General features: G+C 39.4%; 1 long non-coding RNA gene across 2 annotated transcripts; it reads right to left on the bottom strand.

Annotated features, from left to right (window-relative positions):
* Window positions 1–1706: 1706 nt before the first annotated feature.
* On the bottom strand, window positions 1707–21162 carry LOC103094082 (uncharacterized). 2 transcript variants are annotated; one of them, XR_458275.2, is made up of 3 exons: window positions 21081–21153; window positions 10205–10361; window positions 1707–2188 (listed from the first exon to the last, which is right to left on the bottom strand). It is a non-coding gene; the product is annotated as an uncharacterized LOC103094082 (long non-coding RNA). The 2 variants fall into 2 exon arrangements; XR_008915306.1 differs by lacking the exon at window positions 10205–10361 and having other exon boundaries at window positions 21081–21162.
* Between the last annotated feature and the right edge of the window lie 904 nt (window positions 21163–22066).

The raw sequence follows: 22066 nt of genomic DNA on the forward strand, positions 1-22066 counted from the left end.
AAATAGCACCTTAAAACAATTATGTACAGTCAAGCAAAAGAAACTCCCACATTTGTCAGGTAATATGCAGTATACATACACATATATTTACAAATATATGTATGTGTATATACTTTGCAAAAAAGTTCTACATATATAAATATATTTGTATGTGTGAATATTTATATATCCTCCTGAATCCTGAACCTATCACCTTTCTTTCAGGAACAGGATAACATGCCTCATTACCGGTTCTCTGGAATTATAGTCATTCCTTTTATTTAAAAAAAATATTTCATTAGATATTTCCCAATTATATTCTATTTTTTTAAACATTCATTAAAAAAATTGAGTTCTAAATTCTTTCCCTTCCTCACACCCATAAGAAGGCAAGCTTGTTGGTCACTGTTAGCTCTAAAGTCTTTAAAGTTGTTTGTTTTTATAATGATGTTATTACTACATAAATTATCCTAATTCACTCTGCTTTAGTTTATGCCAGTCTTCCCAGTTTTTAAAACCATCTTTTCCACCATTTCTTATGGTACAATATTATCAATGGTCTCTCCTCTCAAGCATAAGGCTACTCTGTGCATAGTACCATAGTTTACATTCTTGTAGCACTTAAACTTTGCAAAATGCTCTATAAAAGATTTTAATGGGTCTTTGCAAAAATTCTATGAGATAGGTACTATAAATATTATTATTTCAAATTTACAAATGAGAAAATAAATTCAGAGAAGTTTTGAGACTCACCTATGGCCATGTATGTAGCAAATATTCCCTGGTCTTTCTGAGTTTGTGTCTAGCATATTTTTCTCTAAACCAAGTTGCCTCAGGTAAAGATAAAGATTTTTTTAAAAAACTCATTAGTTAGAATCTTCTCTTCACATTTTACTTGGCACCCTCATAATGTCAACTCTGGGAAGAAGGGCCACATACCATTTATCTCACAGATAAAATCTTCCCCAAATTTTCCAGTATTTAATCCTTGGAGCCAAAGTATTTATGAAGGAAGTGTTCCTTATTGTTGACCTTATGGTCATGACTTATAAGACTTTCTTTCTAGGTAGCCCAAAATACCAAATTCTTATTAAGAACTAGGAAGGATGTTTTGTTGGTGCTGAAATTTATTTGGATGAGCTACTGTTTGAATTAGACTATCTGATATTCTTTCGTTATACTGGGATTTTCTTTGTATCAGACTATGTTTTAACATGATGTCACTCCTGAACCCTGTCTTCTATTATTACTGTTGTTATTGTTATCAGAAATGAGAATCTTCTACCCCTCATGCCAGAGCTAACTAGAATTTTGAAATGCGTTGGAGTTCATTTTTCACACAATTGAGATTTTTTTTCAAACATAACATATGTAACACTAAAAAAAAAATGTTGCTGAGATGGCCCACAAGGGATGGCATCATTTGTCCATTTACTCTTTTGCCCAAAGGGGGACCCTATGCTCTGGACTCATGCACATGGTTCAACCAAGGTCAGCCCTGGGGAGCCTGTCCCCTAATGAGAAGGGTCTGGGCTTCCTTTTTTCTTAGTATTTGCTTTAAAACCCTAAACTGACACATAGGGGACAATTATGTAAAGATTAGACTTGGTAATCATATCTAGGTCTCCCTAATATAGGGAGTAAAAAAAAAAAAGATACTCTGTACATTATGAATCAGTTATGAGATAAGTGTTTTATTCCTATATACAAAAAAAGGTAAACAAAAGACTTATAGCATATATTTATTGATCTATTTTAAAGGGTATTCAGTAACTTAATTTGTAACTATTGTTGCAATATAATGGGAGGTTGTATGCCAAACTCATCAGAACATTAAGCAAGTTTCAGGATTACTGATTAGGTATTTAAATTTCACTTTGGCTCCTCACTGTATTCCTCAAAGTTGATATCTTCTGGCAAAGCACTTGAGGGGCTTGGTCTCCTCTTTTTATTGATCATCTTCTCAAATGAAGAAACTTCCATTGCTGATGGTCAGTTTCATTCAACTTATCCACAGGATTTCCTCCAAACTTGAACATACCCACATCAAAGTTGATGCTATATCAACTACTCAGAAAAGAAAAGACAGGCACAAAAAGGAAGCTAAGGACTCCAGTACAAATATTCAAAGAATATTATTATTCTTGGTTGAAAAAGGGCCAGTCCATTCTCCATCCCTCATTGGATATCTTGAAGTTATAAGATATGGCTGGAAAAACAAAGGAAGAGAAGAGAGTGCTCTAGAAATTGTCTCTTCTTTTTAAAGGTCCACTGAGACAATAATTCTCTGATTTAGCAGCCAGAGAAGGGATCATACCATCATTTAAACGTACCTAGGTATTTCAGCACACAGCCACCATATGCCTGGAAACAACAGTAGAGTTTTTCATCCCTGAAAAGTCAGTATGAGGAAGGGCTACTCTGAGTATCCTTCATTATGGGTGGTAGCTGTTCCTGAAGTCCTACTTGAAGAGGAGCCCAGATTCTCAAAATTTATGCCAGTAGTATCTAAACTTTTGTGGTTTCTCCTGGTCATCTAAACTCACAACCTTGATGTCATCCTGCTCTTATTACTTCCACTCGTCCCACTAATTTCATCTGTGGCAGTCTTCTTTCTGCCTTTACATCTCTTTTATACATTTCCTTCTCTCTCCCAACACAGTCACCACTCTAGTATAGGCTCTCATACCTGCTTATCTGCACTATTGTAATAGCCTTTTGCTTGATCTCTCTGCCTCATATCTCCCTGTTCCAACTCAGCCTTCACTCAGTTGCCAAAGTAGTTTTCTATAGCACAAATCTGCCCCTGTCTTTCCCCAACTCAATATGCTCCAGGGTTGCCCTTATTACCTGTAAGATCGAATATAAAATATGCCAGCATTTAAAACCCTTCACAATGTTGTTTCTCTCTACTTTTCCAGTCTTCTTATACTTTGCATCCCTCTATGAATTCCATGGGCTAGTTACACTGGCTTAGTTACTGGTCCTCACACTGAACACTAAGTGTATCTCCCCTCTCTGTGCCTTTTCATTCTGTTTACCATGCCTAGAATGCTTTCCTTCCTCAGTTTTACCTAGTGGCCTCTCTGATCTTTAAGTTTTAGTTCAGATCTCACCTTCTGAAAGAGACTTTTCCTGGCCTCCCCCTTTCCCTCTCTTCTTCCCCTTAGTACCTTCCCTCAGAGATTACACTGTGATTATCTAGTTTGTACAGTTATTTATGTGTTTTCTCCCCATTTCAGTATGGGCCCCTTGAAGTCAAGGCACTGTGTTTTTTTACATTTCTTTATATCTATCTCGATTAGCACAGTAGCACATAGTAACTGCTTAATAAATGTTTGTTGACAGTAAAACAGTACACAGTAATAGCAATATTGCAGAATGATCAACTGTGATAAAACTTAGCTATTATTGGCAATCCAGGACAATTCTGGAGGTCTTATGAAAAAGAATGCTATCTACCTCCAGAGAAAGAACTTTTGGAGTCAGAAAGTGGATGGTTTTTCACTTGTTTATTTGGGTTTATGTTTTGTGGTTTGGGATTTATATGATTATTCACTTACAAAAATGAACAATATGGAAATGTGTTTTGCATGATAATACATATAAAACCCAGATTGTGAGTGGGAAGGGAAAGATCAAGGGAGACAAGTTTGATCATATAACTTTGGAAAACTTATGTGGAAATTTGTTAATACATGTAATCAGCAAAATAAAATAAAAATTTAAAGTGATAAATATTGGAGGGAATATGACAAAACTGGGACACTAATATACTGCTGGTGGAGTTGTGAATTAATCCATCCATTCCAAAGGGCAATTTGGAACTATGCTGAAAGGGCTTTAAAAAGAATGCCTATCCTTTGATCCAGCCATACCACTGTTGGGTTTATACCCCAAAGAAATAATGAGGAAAACTACTTATACAAAAATATTTATAGCTGCTCTCTTTGTGATGGCAAAACCATTGGAAAATGAGGGGGTATCCTTTGATTGAGGAATGGCTGAACAAATTGTGGTATCTGTTGGTGATGGAATACTATTGTGCTGAAAGGAATGATGAACTGGAGGAATTCCATGTAAACTGGAAAGACCTCCAGGAATTGATGCAGTGTGAAAGGAGCAGAACCAGGACAACATTGTACACAGAGACTGATATACTGTGGCACAATCGAATGTAACAGACTTTTCTACCAACAGCAATGCAATGACCCAGGACAATCCAGAGGAACTTATGAGAAAGAACAATATCCAGAGAAAGAATGTAGGAAGAGAAATGCAAAAGAAAAACATATGGTCAATCATGTGGTTCAGTGGGGATATGATTGTGGTTTGGGCATTAAAGGACCATTCTATTGCAAATATGAATAATATGGAAATAGGTTTTGAACAATGATACATGTATAACCAAATGGAATTGCTTGTCAGCTCTAGGAAGGGAGGAGGGAAGAGGGGAGGGAAAGAACATGAATTATATAACTAACCATGGAAAAATATTCTAAATAAATAAATAAATTTTAAAAAATAAAATAAAAATAAAAAGTTTTAAATGATTGTTTATCAACTGACTGACAGGTTATATCAAGATAGACAGTCATCTAGGGCAATGGTAGACTGTATAACTGTCATCCAAGGACTAAGCTAACTAAATAGGAAGAAGATAATTACTGAAAGATTGATTACTAGGATTTTTGTTCCAGACCATAGCAGTTCACAAAGACTCTTTACAAGTCATAGACAACTCATAATTTACATTTGTAGAAAGAATGGAGAAAATCTTGCCTCCCTGAAGAATCAAAGTATAAATATGGAGTGCTGGAGAATCATAAAAAAAAAATCACAATACTAGAGTTTGGAAGAGGCCATAGAAAGCAGCTATTCTAATGCCTTAATTTTATAGGTGATGAAAGAGAGACCTAGGGAGGGGAAATGATTTATTTGAGGTTGTGCAGCTAATAAGTATTAGAAATAAGATTTTTTCCCAGGTCTTCTAACTCCAAGGTTTGTCCTGGCACTATAATGTGAGTCTAGTTAGAAGTGAAATGTTTCCCAGAATTTCCTTCCCATCACCAAATCTGACCACACTTTGAAATATTGGCCTTCCTCACTAGTTGTCTTGAAGATCAAATGACTACTAATGACTAGGTTCGCAGTAAAAATATTTTGAAAACTTAAATGAAATTATAAATGTGAAAGCTCTTAAGAGAAAAATTAAAATTATTTGGTGGAATGATACTGAACTTGGAGTCAGGAAACCCAAATAGGCAGGAGGCAGATTCCAGATCTAAGCCAGAGCCCTCGGCAACACCATATTTCCCATGGAAACTGTGAACTTCATTATGTATAAATCACACAATAGCACCCCTGTAACTCTTCCTCTTTTCCTTTATCTCTCTGAACAAATCAATCACTGTCTATTGGGAAAAAATGATCACTGTCTTCCATCTCCCATTTTTCATCTCCATTCTCCTCTCCACTATCCCATCCATGTTCCACTTCGATCTGACTTACTTATCCTCTTCATTCTACTCTCAAATTCCTTTTCTATAGTGGACAAACTCCCTTTCATCCTGGACTTCTTTCCCTCTCATCCTTCTAATTACTAGCTGAGACCAGGCTCCCCTATAACAGGCCTTTCCTTTCTTGTACTGGCCTTACTGTCTTCACACCCACTAGACACTGGTCTACTTGACTAAGAGAGTAGTTCTCAATCCATGTCACAGGGCTTCTACCTTACATGTATGTGCATTCACCTACATCATTTTATAGTTTACAAAGTCCTTTTTGGCATTATGACATTTTTAGCCTTACAATCATCTCTTGAATAAAACCAGCAAGTATTATTATTGCATACATGAGGAAACTGAGGATCAGAAATGTTGTGACTTGTTTAAGATCACATAACTAAGAAAAGGCAAAGCCAGAATTCAATTTAGTCATTCGAACTTACTTTCTTCCTTGATTTCAGTCCCTTCAGGCATGCACAAACACATCCACGCCCCCCCCCACACACACACCACATACATACATATACACACACACACCAGATCTAAACTGGTTCTGTGTCTAACACTTGACTTGGCTACATTGATCCTTGCAGCCCTGAGGTTGGCCTGTTTGCTTTTCATTTCTTATCTGCCTTTCTCTGGATCTGATTTACTTCCTGCCAATCATCTACATTCCAAACAATTCATTTCTTGCCCTAAACTGACCCCCCCCTCCAGAGCCCTTGCACTGACCCTTTTCCTTTGGCTCCCACAGAGAAAGGCAGCTTTTTGGAAATGGGTTACTTCTCACTTGGAGAAGGACTTGGAACACAGCTTGTTCTCCACTGTTCCTTCTAGCTTTTACTTTTACTGTCGTGACTCAGCAACTTTTCTTCCTTTGAAAGCCACTTAATTAAAAGTTTCCATCCTATTCCAATTATGGTAGCTGTGGTTATTAACTTTCAAGTATTTTCCCCTCTTTTCTTAAGGAGGCCAGAACCTAGCTCTCCGAATTCCTCTCAGCCCCAACTCTTCTAGGAGGCTTCAATGTTCATAGACCGGCTCCCTCAAACTCACTAGCCTTCCAGTTCCTCAGTTGCCTCAAATCCCATGACCTACTTCTTCCCTCCTCCCTTCCTAAACCCTCCCCACTCCCAGTTGTGGACCTTGCCTTCTACTTTACTGAGAAAATTGAGGCTCTTTGATGTGAACTCCCTCTTCTTCCATCCTCTTTATCTCAAAACTCCTTGACATTGCTGTCCACTCTCTCCTTTATGCCGCCCCCCACCCCCACCCCGTCAATCTTTGACAAACAAGAAGCCTTTCCCTTTGGCTAGGCCAATTCCTCTGCATATAGAATGGATTCCATCCCCTCTCATCATTATTCTCTCTTTCTCCTCTTCTTGGTGTATTCATTCTTTCCCTACTTCCATTAAACATGCCTAAGCCTCCATGTGTCCTTCTAACTTAACAAAACCTTCACTAGTCTCTATAATCCTCTTAAGCTATAGAATTATACTTCTTTTATACCATTTTTTCCTTTTCTCATTCAAATTCCTTGAATATGCTTTCTAGACTAATTGCTTCCACTTTCTTTCCCATTTACCTCTACTTTATCCCTTTGAAATCTGGCTTCTGCTCTCATTATTTAACTCTTTAAAGTTACCAATGATCTCTTGATTACCAAATCTGATAGTCTTTTTTCCAAACTTCATCCTTAACCTATCTATTGCATTTGACCTTGCTGACCACCCTATCTTCCTGGTTTACAGGTCAAGTTTTAAAATTCCAAGATGAAAAAGAGTATATGTGTGTACACATGTGTGTTCATACATGCAAGCTTCTAGGTCCCTTCCAACTCTGAGAGTCTATATTTCTGAGATTCTATTCTATCAAATCTTAGGAAATGGCAAGGATGTTCATTCATTATAGATATCTAAAAAGTAAAATATTAGGAAAGAGAAACACATGGAAAGACTAGCATATAGAACTAGAAAGGCCCGTAGAGATCATAGAGTTCAGTCTTCTTATTTTACAGTTAAGGAAACTGAGACTCAGAGGGGTTACAGTATTTATCAAATCAAAGGTTAAATGATTAATTAAGTAGGTTACAGAACTGAGATCTAAACACTGGTGTTTATATCCCAAAGGTAATGCTTTTTCCATTATCCTGCCCTGCCTCCTCTGAATACTCAAAATATCTAATTCCTGACTATGGAGTTTTTTCAAATGAATTCTAAGTCATGGCTCTTGCCTCCAAGGAGCTGATGTCAAGTTGCTTAGACATGGAAAACCTCACTAGCCCATCCTGAGAGGAAGGGAAGGAAACCAAAATCATCAGTGTCTTGACAAAAAAGAGTGAAATTCTCCCAAACATATTGCTTGAACAAACTCATCTAAGAGGAACCTTCAGGTCAGAAGGAGAGAAGACTAAAGGCTTCTTAGTGAAGGCCATTATGGTCTGGAGTGGATGCTAGACTCTTCTATCTCTGGGATTGATGCCCTAAAAAGAGTAATCCAAGGTGAGGAGGGTAGGGGTGAGGTGCAAAATAAAGCCTTCTCGCACTAGCTTCAGCTAAGAAGAAAATTTTATTTTCTGGGGAAGGAATAAGCTCTAGAATTCTGAAATATTCTTGAAACCTTTGGAAAATCCCACTTTAATCACTGATGACAGTTTGACATTTTTCCAGCTGTTTAGAAGCAGTAGACAAGTAGAGTTATTCACTAGGGCAGGGGCTGGCATGCTGGGATATGTGAGCACTCTAACTTAACTGCCTGTCATTGGCTCATTGTGGCTTTGAGCAACAAGAGAGAAAAGGAAAAAAAAAGACTCTAGAAGCCTTTGTACCAACTTGTGCCATCTGTGTTCTGGGGTCTTGAAAGTGGAAACTGAAATCTTCATTAGGGCAACTGGTGTAATTTTCAGCTCCAACTCCTTCCCAACAATGTTTGAGCTCCTCCTCTAATAATATTTACATAATCTTTTAATATTTAGAAACTGTTTTACTTACACTGTCTCATTTGATCCTCACAACTACCTGTGATGTATTCACAGTTATTATTATCCCCATTTTATACATGAGGAAACTGAAGTTGTAAGAAATTAAGTGACTTGCTTAGTTAGGGTCACACCACTTCTGCATATTGGAGATCGGATTTGAACCCCTGACATCTATGAATGAATTGTATCTTTCCACCATTAAATCCGTCATTTCCTGTAAAGGATTATTTAATTAGATCATTGAGAGGAGGGGAGCAGTCTGAGGAAGTTGTTTTCCTGGATCCCTTCTCAAAGTAGAGTTATTGCTTAGGTGAGAATTATAACTTAGGACCAATTATTGCCCAGACTATTATTGCTATTTATTATTTTTCTTAGGTCATTGTGTTCTGTTGGGAAATGAAGGTGGGGATAGAGTTTTTTTTCCCCCTTCCTTTTTGGCAAGATATTGGAAGAAAAACATGACATGTGTATCATGTTGAAGGAGCTCTCAAGGCATGTAAATGACTTATTTACAGGAGTTTGGTTGGACACCCTGCCTTTCTTTAATATTTTTCAGGATATCCTTTTCCTGCAAAAGGATCAGGGGTAGTGAAATGACTAGACATGCAGGTTTTATTATATCATGTGTTAGGAGGCTGACAAGACAAATGAGTTAAATAAAATCTTTGCTTCTCTTGTGGTAGCTGCTTTTGGAGGTAGCCAGTGTGCATGGAAATGTACCAATATTGTCCGGCTCCCCTTACAGAGAGAAGCTTCCTGCTTCTCGCTGCTGACTCCTGAATAGTTGGCTTAGAAATCTCAGCTGAGTGTGGCAGATTACCCAGGCTTTGTAAAAAAGAGATGTAGGATGATACAATTGCCTTCCCTGGATCTAAATGAGGAGAAGCTGCTCTAAATGGCATCCTCCCTGGACTAGTCATTTCAGTCATGTCTGACTCTTTAGTATCCCATTTGGGGTTTGCTTGGCAAAGATACTGGAGTAGCTTGCTATTTCCTTCTCCAGCTCATTTTATAGGTGAGAAACTGAGGCAAACAGGGTCCAATGACTTGACCAAGGTCACACAGCTAATAATTGTCTCAAGTCAAATTTGAACTCAGACAGATGACTCTTCCTGACACCAGGTCTAGCATTCTATCCATTGTACCAATGAGCTGCCCAGACCTGAGCTTTTTAAAAAAGCCTACTTTATTCTGATCATTAGGAAAGATTTCATTCTTATTTGAAATACACTTCCATAAACTTTAAATATTAAAGTTTATCCCTCTGCCCATCACCCCAGCCAGAGTCAACCCTAGCGAAGCTAGGGCGACAAGAGTCTGATCAAAATGGAATAGTTGCATTTGGGATGAGGTTGTAACAGCTTAGAAATCCCAGAGCACTTCCCTAAGGTCCTCCAGATGATTAATGATAACAGAGCAGTCTCTATTGTGTGGGCAGAGAGGAAGGAAGGAAGAACTCTCTAAAAGGAGAGGACATTCAAGTGCTGAGTACTTGAGCTCCTAGAGGACTGAAATTTAACCCTTAACAAATGAGGGAACTCAGGCCCAGAGACCTTAAATGACTGACTCAAGGTTGGGTAGATGCTAGGTTAGATTAACTCTGTGTGTGTGTGTGTGTGTGTGTGTGTGTGTGTGTGTGTGTGTGTGTGTGTGTGTGTGTGTGTGTGAATGAGAGAGAAAGAGAGTGGATGCCAGGTTTTACTAAGCCTTAGTAGAGTCACTTCTTATTCCATCTCACCTGGAAATGAAAAGGGTTGTTTCCAGTTCCCTAGGTTCGGGGGAATACCTCAATAAAATGATGGAAAGAACATTCAGCTGAGAAAAATAAAACTTTGTAGCTAAATGCCTATGAGGTCTTAAAATCATTTAAGCTCTTTGCATCTTCATTTCTTTATCTGTAAAGTTAAAATAACAAAGGCCATTTTGATTAAGAAATTAATAAAAATAATCATAATATAGAACATGTTTTAGGTAGTAATTTAAGATTTGTAGTATGCTTGTCTCACAACAACACAATGAAATAGTTAAGTTGAAATGTTAGATTTTAAAAACAGAATTCAATCAAATGATTATTAATGCCTTCTTAGTACTCTACATGAAGAAAAGAGGTACAAAGTAAAATTTTTAAAACTCTCAAAGAGTTTGACATTTTACAGAAATATAATGGTTATTATTAGTAAGAGTAAAAAGTAAAAATGTAAATGCAATAATTATTAAAAATATAATATGTATTATAATAATATGAAATAGTAAGAGTAAAATATATAAAATATAATAAATGGAAATAGAAATAAATAAATAAAATGATAGAAATACAAGAATAAAAGTTACTCATTCTACTATGTACTAATAGAAGAGACATTCATGAAGATGGAGGACTTTGGGGAGCAAGGGTGATGTCCAGTGAATGAAGTGCTCTATGATGGGATAAGCCTAGAACTGAGTTCAAGGTTTAGCTTTATAATAGATATATTTTGAGCATCAAAAGAAATAGTAGAAGGGGCAGCTGGGTGGCTCAGTGGATTGAGAGTCAGGCCTAGAGACAGGAGGTCTTAGGTTCAAATCTAGCCTCAGATACTTCCTAGCTGTATGACCCTGGGCAAGTCACTTAACCTCCATTGCCCAGTTCTTATGATTCTAAGATGGGAGGTAAGGGTTTAAGAGAGAGAGAGAAATAGTAGATATGAAAATGTCTTGAAAATTTAAAGCACTTTAGGAACTACTTTTAAATGCATTTTATGATTGCATTTTAAAGCACAATTTTAAAATGGCCCTGAGTATCTCTCTTGCCATTACTCCCTCCTGACCCCTGGATGTTGCCACCTGACCATTTATGTCCTAAGTACCAGAGGGCCTTTTCATTGGCCTGCAACTGAATTCTTCCATATATACTATTGCCTTCAGACTATGAGCTCCTTGAGGGCAAGATCTGTATCTTGATTTTCTGTTTGTATTTTATTGCTTAGCACACACTTTTGGGAAAGTATTAAGTGCTTTTATATTTTTCAAGGGTAAAATTTCAATTTTTCATTCAAAATAAGGATGTTTTGCTTTGATGTCTCACCTTCTTTAGTCCTCTTAACATAAAACTTTAGTACCAGGATTCAATATAAATGTCTTTGAAACTGTTAGGTGGAAAAGGATTCCAACAATTTCATTATTACAAAGAGTATGTCTTCACACTAAAGTGGTTTAATCATCTGAAAAGGATTGGAAGCATTACAAGCATCAATCTGGATAATTAAAACCTATGAATTATCTGGATTGGCCATGTAGATGCCACAAGATATTCTGGAACTCTGTATCACCTCTTCATGCAATTAGGCTGCCTAGAAACTGCCTTCCAAGATAAGATATCAAGGAAGTCTTGGTCCTACCTTAGGTCAGAAGCAAAGATAAGTACTTCATGATACTCTGCATCTTCAGGACCAACTAAGCAGAGGAAAGCATTGATTTACAAGAAGCACAAATGACAGACTGGCTGGTAGGTAGCTGATGGGATTCAGGATGAAACAGGTTTGTCCACTCTTGGCATGAGCTCCATTTGTTGTTCCTCAGCTTTTAGTCCTATCTGACTCTTCATGACTCTATTTTGAGGTTTTCTTAGAAAACATACTGGAGTGGTTTGCCATTTCCATCTCCAGCTTATTTTACACATGAAGAAACTGAGGCAAACAGGATTTAGTGACTTTTCTAAGGTACATAGCTAGTAAATGTTTGAGGCAAGATTTGGAAGAGGAGTCTTCCAGACTCCAAGCCACTGTGCCACTTTGCTGCTCTTTGAGCATCATTAGGAAGCCATAATAAAGAACTTCAACTAGAAACTAAGGAAGAGTGATTAAGACTTTGCCCCAGGGTTCTGAATCTAGAGGAATCTGTCTGTGCTTGCCATACTTCAACAGATGTAAATATCTCATTTTAGCATCTGATAAGCAAGAATAAGAAAAGTAGGAAGCCATCAGAAACTCCTCTTCTATCTACAGTCTTTCCTCATTTTCCCCACCCCTACATAATGGCTTTTCACTGGTGGTGTCCTGGGGTCCCCGACATCTCTTCCATTTGGCTCTATAACTAAGAAAGAACTTCATGCCACTTGCCCAGGCTATTCTTTGTAGAGTTTGTCTAGTTATAGCTCTGGCTTCTGTTGGGCAAATACCAAATGGGATCTCACCTGATGGACATAGTCTTCAGTTTCCTTTGGTTTATTTGGATATGACATATAATTGCCAACTTTCCAGGCCCAACTCATGGAAGCAAACTCAGAAAGCAAGGCAAGAAGGGGCCATGTCTGGCACATATCCATTAAAGAATACTGTCAGGGGAATAGCTCAGTGGATTGAGAGCCAAGTCTAGAGACAGGAGGTTCTAATCTGACCTCAGACAGCAAGTCACTTACCCCCCACTGTCTCCTTACCACTCTTCTGCCTTGGAACCAATACACAGTATTGATTCTAAGATGAAAGGAAAGGGTTTAAAATAATAATAATAAAAAAGAATACTCTCTTCAATATGAGGCAACTATTTTGTTATGCTAACACCTGATGCTGCTTCTGGAGCATTTTGTCCCAGACCTTATCTCCCTGGCTTTAGAGCATTGTTGTAACCAAATCAAGTTAATAAGCTTTTATTAAACACCTACTAGGTTCTAGGCATTGTGCTCAGATAGACACAAAGAAAGGCAAAAACATAGTCCAGACCCCAAGGAGCACTTAATCTAATGGTGGAGACAACATACAAATGATCAGGTACAAACAAGGTTTATATGGGGGGGGGGGGGGAAATGGAGATAAATCTCAGAGAGGAGGCATTAGAAGTGGAAGCAGGAAAGAAAGGCTTCTCGAAAAAGGGAGGATTTTAGCTGGGATATGAAGAACTGTAGGGAAGCCAAGAGGCAGAAGTGAGGATGATACCAGACATGAGGGACAGCCTGTAAAAATGTGTGAAGTAGGCAGATAAAATGTCTGTGAGAGGAACAGTAAAGATTTCAGTGGTTGGATAATAGAGTGTGTAGAGGAGAGTAAGGCATAAAAAGATAATAGAAAGGTAAGAGGGGGCCTGATTATGAAGGGCTTCAAAAGTCTAAGAAACGATTTTATTTTTTATCATAGAGGTAGTAGGGAGTTGCTGGAATTTATTTAATGGGATGGGGGGTGACATAAGCAGTCTTATGTTTTAGGCCAGTGATGGTGAACCTCTGGCAAGGTGCCAAAGATGGCATGCAACATGTTCTCTGTGGGCTCTCTGCTGCCCTCTCCCCTTCCTCCTCTCCCAGAGTTCATTACTAGAAAGGCAGAGGGACTCAGGTGGAGCTGCTCCCCTCTCCATCTCTATGACACCTGACAATATTTTTTTACATTTCCTGCCCCTCTGCCCAGCAGCCAATAGGAGCACACAAATGGTAAGGTGGGAGATTCACAGGCAGCAGAGCTGGAAGGGAGTTGAGTGCTTGGGGCCCCACCGGCTCTCTACACTCCCTGAGGACATTCCTCACTTCACCCACCCCTCTGCCCAGCAGCCCAGTGGGAATGCTTCCTCCCTCACCTGTGTGGGATAAGGGTAGGGGTGGGGGTGCACCCAACACTTGATGGGGAGGAGGAGCACAGCACCAGCACCTTCTGGGGGAAGGGGTAAGATGGGAGCAGGGTCTGGCACTCTATCTCTAAAAGGTTTGCTATCACTGCTTTGGGCAGATCTCTTTAACAGCTAAATTAACAGAGGATGAACTGGAATAAGGAGAGATTTGAGGCAGAGAGACCAACCAGAATATTATTGCCAGACTAGGAATGAGGTGATGTGGTCTGGTGGAAGGAAGGTGGCTGTGTCAGAAAAGAGAAAGAGGTAATACATGAGAGCTGTGCAGGTAGAAATGACAAGACTTAGCAATTGTCTGGATACTCATAGTGAGACAGTGAGGAGTTAAGGATGACCCCTAGGTTTTTGAGCCTGGGTGACTTGGAAGATGGAGAACAGATTTGCTATCTAACAGTCTACTCTAGTAAAGGCCTATTAGATTAGGACTTGGATTATGCCCTTTCCCTCCTTGTACTCTATTTAATTGTCCTCCAAATCACCAATGACTATGTCTTTCTCCACATTTATACAACCACAATTTAGTGGGGATAGTTGGTCAGTCTGGCAAATAATTCACTTTTGCTGGATAAACATCAAGTTAAAACAAGGAATGGGAGAAGTTTACCTGGCTACTCACTTCTAGGTGTTGCCCAACCCTGAAAATTTAGTTACCTACAAGGGAACTTTTTCATTGCTCTAAGTAGAGCCTACCCCTCTGGAAGGATCACTGCCTATCATCTTCAAGTCTTGGAAAAAGTCTGAATTGTACAGTCATAGAGGGCCCTGGCCAAGCCTTGGGAAAGGTGGCAGTTCCAGCAGTGATGTGGTTTTGAATGTGTCCAGCCAGCTTCCCTCACCATTGAAGGGTTGAGTAGGAACTGTCTCTAGAGCAAGGCAGAGGAAGAACATTTGTTTGTGAGTAGGGGGTGGGTGGGTCTGTCTCACACCTCTCTCATGACTGACGAGACCCCCAGACTGGGGTGTTCACATAGGCAGATGGCACTTGCCCGGTTGTGGTTCTTATTTCTCCCCTTCCCCCACCCCAGTGACAATGGCAGCTGCTGATAGATTCCCTCCACAGATGGAGACTCCCAGCATCCTGAGCTAGAGCTGGCCCCTTGAGCCCAGCGTGAAAACAGGACTCACCACACTCAGAGTGAGGGCTTGTAGGATTCCTCTGAGCCTCTGGCAAGGCTATGGGGTCACAGCCCATCCTGAGAGATCCTAAAGAGCTAGAGTTGTTCAGGCCCCATCCCTGTCAAATCTAGTAACTATAACTAGAAATTAGTAGACTATATTTGCAACATGTAGCAGTTGAGATGTCCTAGAAAAAATTTTAAAATATTCATTATTTTGTTAGCTTTTAAGTAGACAAGGAATTTGAACAACCAACCAAACAGCAAAGATTTATTATATACTACACATTACGCTAGACTCTAGAGTTATAAAGGCAAAAATAAAATAATCCCCACCCTCAAGGAATTTACCACAGGTTCTCATATAACTAAACAATATAGGTGCAATGTGAATATAAGTTAATGGAGGAGATGGGAAGTCCCTGGCAGCTGGGGAAGTAGGGAATCATTGTAAGCCTTATGTAGGAAGTGGTATTTTAGCTGAGTTTTGAAGTAAACTAGGGGTCCTGTGAGTCAGAGGTGAAACGGGAGCATTTGCCAAGCCTAGAGGAATTCAGAGTTCACGGGAAGGCAGGGAAATGGGGGACTGAATGCCGTGTGGAAAGTCAAGTGTATGAAGGGGGAGTAATGTATATTAAGCCTAGAAAGGAATTTTGGAACCAGATTTTGGAGTTCTTTAAAAAACAAATAGAAGAGGGGTAGCTAGGTGTCTCAATGGGAGGTCCTGGGTTCCAAGCTGGCTTCAGAAACTTCCTATGTGACCCTAGGCAAGTCACTTACCTCCAATTGTCTGGCTTTTACTGCTCTTATGCCTTGGAAGCATTGCTTAGTATTCATTCTATGATGGAAGGTAAGGGTTTAAAAACATCATCAACCAACAAATAGAAATTTGTATTTGATCCTGGAGACAAGAGGGAGACATTGGAGCTTTTTGAACAGGGGAATGACATAGATCAATATTCTAGGAATATCCCCATGGTCCCTGTTGGGAGGAGGGATTGGAGACAGTAGGGACTGGGCTCAGGGAGATCATTTAAGAGGTTATTGCAGGCATTCAGGCAAGAAATGATGAGGGCTGGAACTAGTGTAATGATTGTGTTAGTGAAAAGAAGGGGGCAGATGTTTTGGAAGTAGAACTGACAAGATTTGGCAAGGATTGGATGTCTAAGGTGAGAGTCAGAAGTCAAAGGTGATTCCAGTATTGTGACCCTGGGTAACTGGAAGGAGAGTGATCTCTGGACAGATTTAGGGAAGTTGGGGTGGGGTTAGTTTGGGTAAAAAAAAGCACTGTTTTGTAAAGTTGATGTCTCCAGATATCTAAATATAAACTCCTTGTTTGCTTGTGGCAAAGAAAAGGAAGATAAAAAGCCTGCAGTGCATTGAATAAAGCACTTGGCTGTGATGAAAAGCAGGGTGGATTTGGAGTCCCAGAATCTGGGTTCAAATCCTGCTTATATAGCTTATCATATGTGTAACTTTGGGACATTAACTTCTCTGGGTCTCTGTTCCTCATCTGTAAGATGAAGGGACAGGCTTAATTGACTTCAGCTTTAAATCTATTTTCCTATGGTCCCTTAAGTCTTAGTTTCCTCATCTATAATATGAGCACTTTGAACTTGATTATCTTGAAGTCCCCTTCATCTCTGAGTCATATAATGGCCTATGAAGCAGAAGAATTATCCCAAACGAAGATTAAGTTAGAATATGGAGAATATTATTCACTCTGGAACACTCCGTGTGAGGCACTATCTGACAGAGATGTCCTCTTATTTCTATGCCATCTCTTAAATTCTTGCTCCATACCCATGTGTGCCTATTTATGGATAGCATATGCTACTCCCCATTGTTGTGGTCCAGAAAAAGCTCTGGTTTTTCAAATGTAGACTTTCTCCATCCAATGAGCTGCTGATGTCCTGGCCATACCTTCTCCTCTTGCCTTCTTCCAATGCCCCTCTTCTAGAGCTCATCATGCCTGTAATCTCCTATGCTTGGGATCTTTCAAGAAAGAAACTACAATTTCTTATTTGATTGATGCTGTCCTGACTATGACCTAAGAAAGGGGTGATACTTGAATGGGCCACTACACCTCCCTAGAACAAAGGAGTGAATAAAAAGTATTAAGTGCTTACTGTGTATCAAGCACTGAGAGGTTCTGATATGTGAATTGAAGATGAACTCAATGAGAGCTTGGATAATCTTACTCTGGACAACATGATAGCCTACAGCATGGTCACCCTGTTCTTTGCCACTAATCTAATCTGTGGTCTAGAAGCCTATAATGCTACAGAACTAGAGCAACTCTGCTTAGTAACATGGGACAGTCTTTGTTTTCCTTCCCATCTCCCCCAAAGGGACATGCCTTTTTTTATGGACTGCTTGTATTTGTTTAGAAAGAAGAAGGCATGGTACTTAAACCCAGGCTGGACCACAGGCCTCCCTAGGGTCTGGACTGAAAGCAAAACAAAGTGAACAAACAAAAAATAAAACACACACAGTAGATAGAGCTCAAGCCTGGACTCAGGAAGACCTGAGTTTAAGTCCAGCGTCAGAGAATGAGGATAATAATAGCACCTCCATACTAGACTGTTGTGAGGATCAGATGAGATAATAATTATAAACCACTTAGCACAATGCCAGGCACATAGGAAGCACTATATAAACATTAGCTATTATTTTGAACATTGACAGTCACTTCTAAGTCTTCTGTGAATCATTTTTAAAAGCCAGCAGCAGACTCCTGTACTCCCCTAGGTTTGATCAGAGGGAAAACAAAGATCTATAATAGACTCTTCCTAAGCTAGATCCTTCCATTCTGTTCAGATACCCTCATCATTTTATCATTTTAGCCATTATGAAGAAGAGGGAGGAATGGATTGATGTGGGAGGGGTAGGGACTGGGGAGAAGGAAGGGAGGAGAGAAGAAAGCCAAGAAGTTTCAGTAATGTCATTTGTATCCCCACAGAATTGGGAGAGTGCCACTAAAACCTTCAATTCTATATCCTTCTCTTCAATTCCCTTTCTTTTATCTACAAAACTCAAACAGGTAGTTCTATGGTCAGAGGGCTTCTGTAATGTGTAAAGAAGGATAGGAGGATTGGGGGAGCAAAAGGGACTTTAGAGATTATCTACTTCCACCTCCTCACTTTATTGGTTGGAAAATTGTAGTCTAGAGAGATTAAATGACATGGGGGCAAAACTGTATCCATTTTTGGACTGAGGATCTCAGGTTCCTCTTAGGCTTCAGCCGAGTTGATTGTTTTCCCTTCTGCTCAGATCATACTGGGAACCAAGTAGAGACTGTCTCTGGTACTTTAGGAGTAACTAAAGGCTGACAATCTTTTGTTTGGAAAGGCAGAGTTGGAGCAACTAGAATCCTAGAGCCCCATATCAGGCCTGTGATTTTCCAGGGATGCATTAATCTATAAAAAGATGTATTTGGACTCTAAGCATCAATAGGAACTCCCTTCTTTTGTTTGGGACTTAACATAAGACATCTTCTATGACATTGACAAATGCCTTGGGCCTTACATATACTTTCCTTTTAACACCTCACTCAATGAGTTGGTGAACAAAGTTGTAATTGTTCATGTCATGAAATCTTACATAATTTTGATGTACGTGTGTGAGAGAAACCTGGTCTGAAGAACACCCTTTAATGCTTTGTTTCGCTCTACTAAGTCAAATTCTTTCTTAAAATCAACAATCAACAAAAAGGGATTTTATATGCTCTATATATTTTAGTCAATTATGCATAATTGAAGGGTTGTCATTTGGCAGAAGGATTAAGCTTGTTCTGCTTGGCCCCAGAGGGCAGAACAAGGCATAATGGGTGGAAGGTGAAAAGAGGCAGGTTTAACAAGAGGTCTAACATACAACAAAACTCCCTAACAGTCGGAAGTGTCCCAAAGCATGAAGGGCTACTTCTGGAGGTAGAGGGTTCCCTCTCCATTGAAGTTCAAACAAAATCTGTAGACTAGCCATTTTGTCTATGGGATTCTTGTTTTGTATATGGGTTGGGCTAGAGGGACCCTGAGGTCCTTGCCTCTGGGATTCAGAGATGGCTATAACACTTTTATATTCAAGGCAAACATACCTCTCTCCCAAGCTCTGTGACTGGTTATATTCAGGACTTGGTAATAAAGACTGCTGTCCTACTGACAGACCAAGGTTAGGGTGAGGAGAGAGAGGAGAGGGAATTGAGAAGGATCCAAATTAGGAATGTTGTGCTTTCATATATATGATATGTGTTATAAAAATATATTTATATATATACACTATATAATATATGCATATTATATACTTATTATTATATGTTACTTATTATATATTATATATCATATAATATATATTATATCTATTATATATTGTATACTATATAATATATGTATATAGCACTAACAATAATAATAGCTGACATTTGGATGACTAGAATATTAGATAGATAGGTCACTTAATAGTGACACCAGTCCAGTGCCTATAAGTTTTTTTAAAAGTCATCTTTATTGATTGTATTCACCCTTTCTCCTTCTCTCTCTCCTTTTGCCAGTTTGAATTCTAGGCAGTGTAGTACAGTGGAAGAAACTCTGATTCTGATGTCCAAAGAATTGGATTCAAATGTCGCTTCTGTCATGTACTATCTGTATGACTTTGGGCAAGTCACTTAATCTCTCTGGGTCTTAGTTTCCTTAGCCAGAAAACAAGGGGGGTGGGATTCCATGATCTCTAAGGTTTCTTTCAGCTAGCTCTAAGTCCTATGCCTCATGGATACCATTTAACAATAGAGCCAGAATAGTCCCTTCCTAACTATGGTCTTCTCACTCTGCCAGATGCTCTCATCTCTCTATCACTTCATTCCTTATAGGAGGGTAATTGCAGGGTGGTGTGTGTGTGTATGTGTGTGTGTGTGTGTGTGTGTGTGTGTGTGTGTGTGTGTGTGTGTGTGTGTAGAGGGGCAGTAAGGGAGAGGAGAGGAAGGCCAGGGTGCCTCAGTAGTCATTCACTTCCATTCAGAAGTGGGAGAGAGTTGCTAAAAACCTTCAGAATTCCATGTGGTCATCTCATTTACTTCTCTTTTCTTTCTCAAAATGCAAAGGAGGCATATTATTGGGCAATATCACTAAGCATGAACTTTGAGTTGTGTCAAGTATAAGGCAACAAATATAATGTAACCATTCACTCAAAAAGCATTTATTAAACATCTGCTTCATGCAAGATGCTGGAGATACAAAGTCAAAACAAAAAGCAATCGGTGTCCTCATGTTGTTTTATCATGATCAAAGGGATGCAATGTTTAAATAAATAAATACAATATCTTTGGGGGGGGGGGAGATGGACTCTAACAGCTAGGGGAATCAGGAAGGGCTTCCCATAGAAGGTTGCTTCTTAGATAAGAAGCTAAAAACACTAAGAGACGAAGAAGAGGAGGGAACACATTCCAGCCATTCAGGACAGCATGTACAAAGTGAGAAGCAGGAGATTACATAAAGAATTTAGGAAATAGCAAGAAGGCTAGTTTGAGTAGGAATGGGAAATACTAAATAATTTTGGAAGGCTAGTCTGGAGCCAGACTATGAAGACCTTTAAATGCCAACTTGAGAAGTTTGTATTTTATCTGGGAGGCAAGAGGGAACAATTGAAGCTTTTTGAGCAGGGGAATGACATGATGAGATGAGCTCTAGGAATATCATTTTGGCAGTTTTATGGGGGCTGTATTGGATAGGACAGGGGCTGGAAAGAGGGAAAACAATTAGTAGGCTATTGAAATAGTCTTTTTGAGAGGTGGGTGAGGACGAAAATTAGGGAGGTGGCTGTGTAAATTAAATGGAGACTACATATGAATAATGTTGTGGAGGCAGAATCTGTAAAACCTGGCAATTAATTGGAGATGGATAAACATTAATTAAATACTTGCTGTGTGTGGAGCACTGTATATGGTACTGGGCTGGAAATAAAAGATCTGATGGCATCCTTGCTTCCAAAGAGATTCAGGTTAGCCAAGTAGGATGGATTAAATACCAATTCTGATGATGCATATGATGTAATTGTTACATCATAAGTACATCAAAAAGTTTCAAGACAAAGTGCTGAGGGAGGGGTGTTGTAGGTGTGTGATCACTGGAATAGAGGGAGTCAGGAAAGATTTTATGGAGAAGGTTGTATTTTAATTGGGTCTTTAAGAAATAAGCAGGAATTCAATAGTTCAAGATGGCCTCCCAGGCATAGGGAGCACTTGAGCAAAGGCACCAACACATATGGTAGAGATGGGCTGTACTGAGCCAAGGCCACTCTCTCATTCATTCTTCATATGTACCCAAAGGCATTATACTTGCCAGTCAGTGGAGGCTTAGGTAATTGGTGGCATGGTCTGTGCCTTAGTCAAGTTTACCACAGTTGAACCAAAGGATGGGAGCTTTATTTATCTGGGAGAGGGAGGGTGGGGCGGGTGAGGCCCTTTGTGTTTTTGTTACTATTTCATTGATCTCTGTTTATGTTTCTGGAGAGCCTCCCATTCTTCTCCTCCAGGCTGCTGCTGCTTTGTCGTAAAGCTCCTGGCAAATCCCATGGGCCACATTCTCATTAAGGTCACAATGGTGAAAGAAATCTTTATGGCGGGTTGAGCAGGCTTTTGTAATGATTTGTGGATTATTTTTTCAGCTGATTTGCCAATGTCTACTGGGGTTATTTAAGCTAAAAGTTTTGTGAGCTTTTGTTGGCCTGAGGGTGAGTGCGTGCGTGCATATGTGTGTGTGTGTGTGTGTGTCTAGGGAGGAAGATACTGAGGAGGGATGGGAAAAGGCCACTATCTATGAGAAAAATTGATTCTTCCAGGTATTTTAATGGAATACTGTGAAACCAAAGGCAATTAAGAGCCCAGGAAAGATTGGAGAGTGGTG

The sequence above is a fragment of the Monodelphis domestica genome, chromosome 1, assembly GCF_027887165.1.
Source record: "Monodelphis domestica isolate mMonDom1 chromosome 1, mMonDom1.pri, whole genome shotgun sequence".
Taxonomy (NCBI): domain Eukaryota; kingdom Metazoa; phylum Chordata; class Mammalia; order Didelphimorphia; family Didelphidae; genus Monodelphis; species Monodelphis domestica.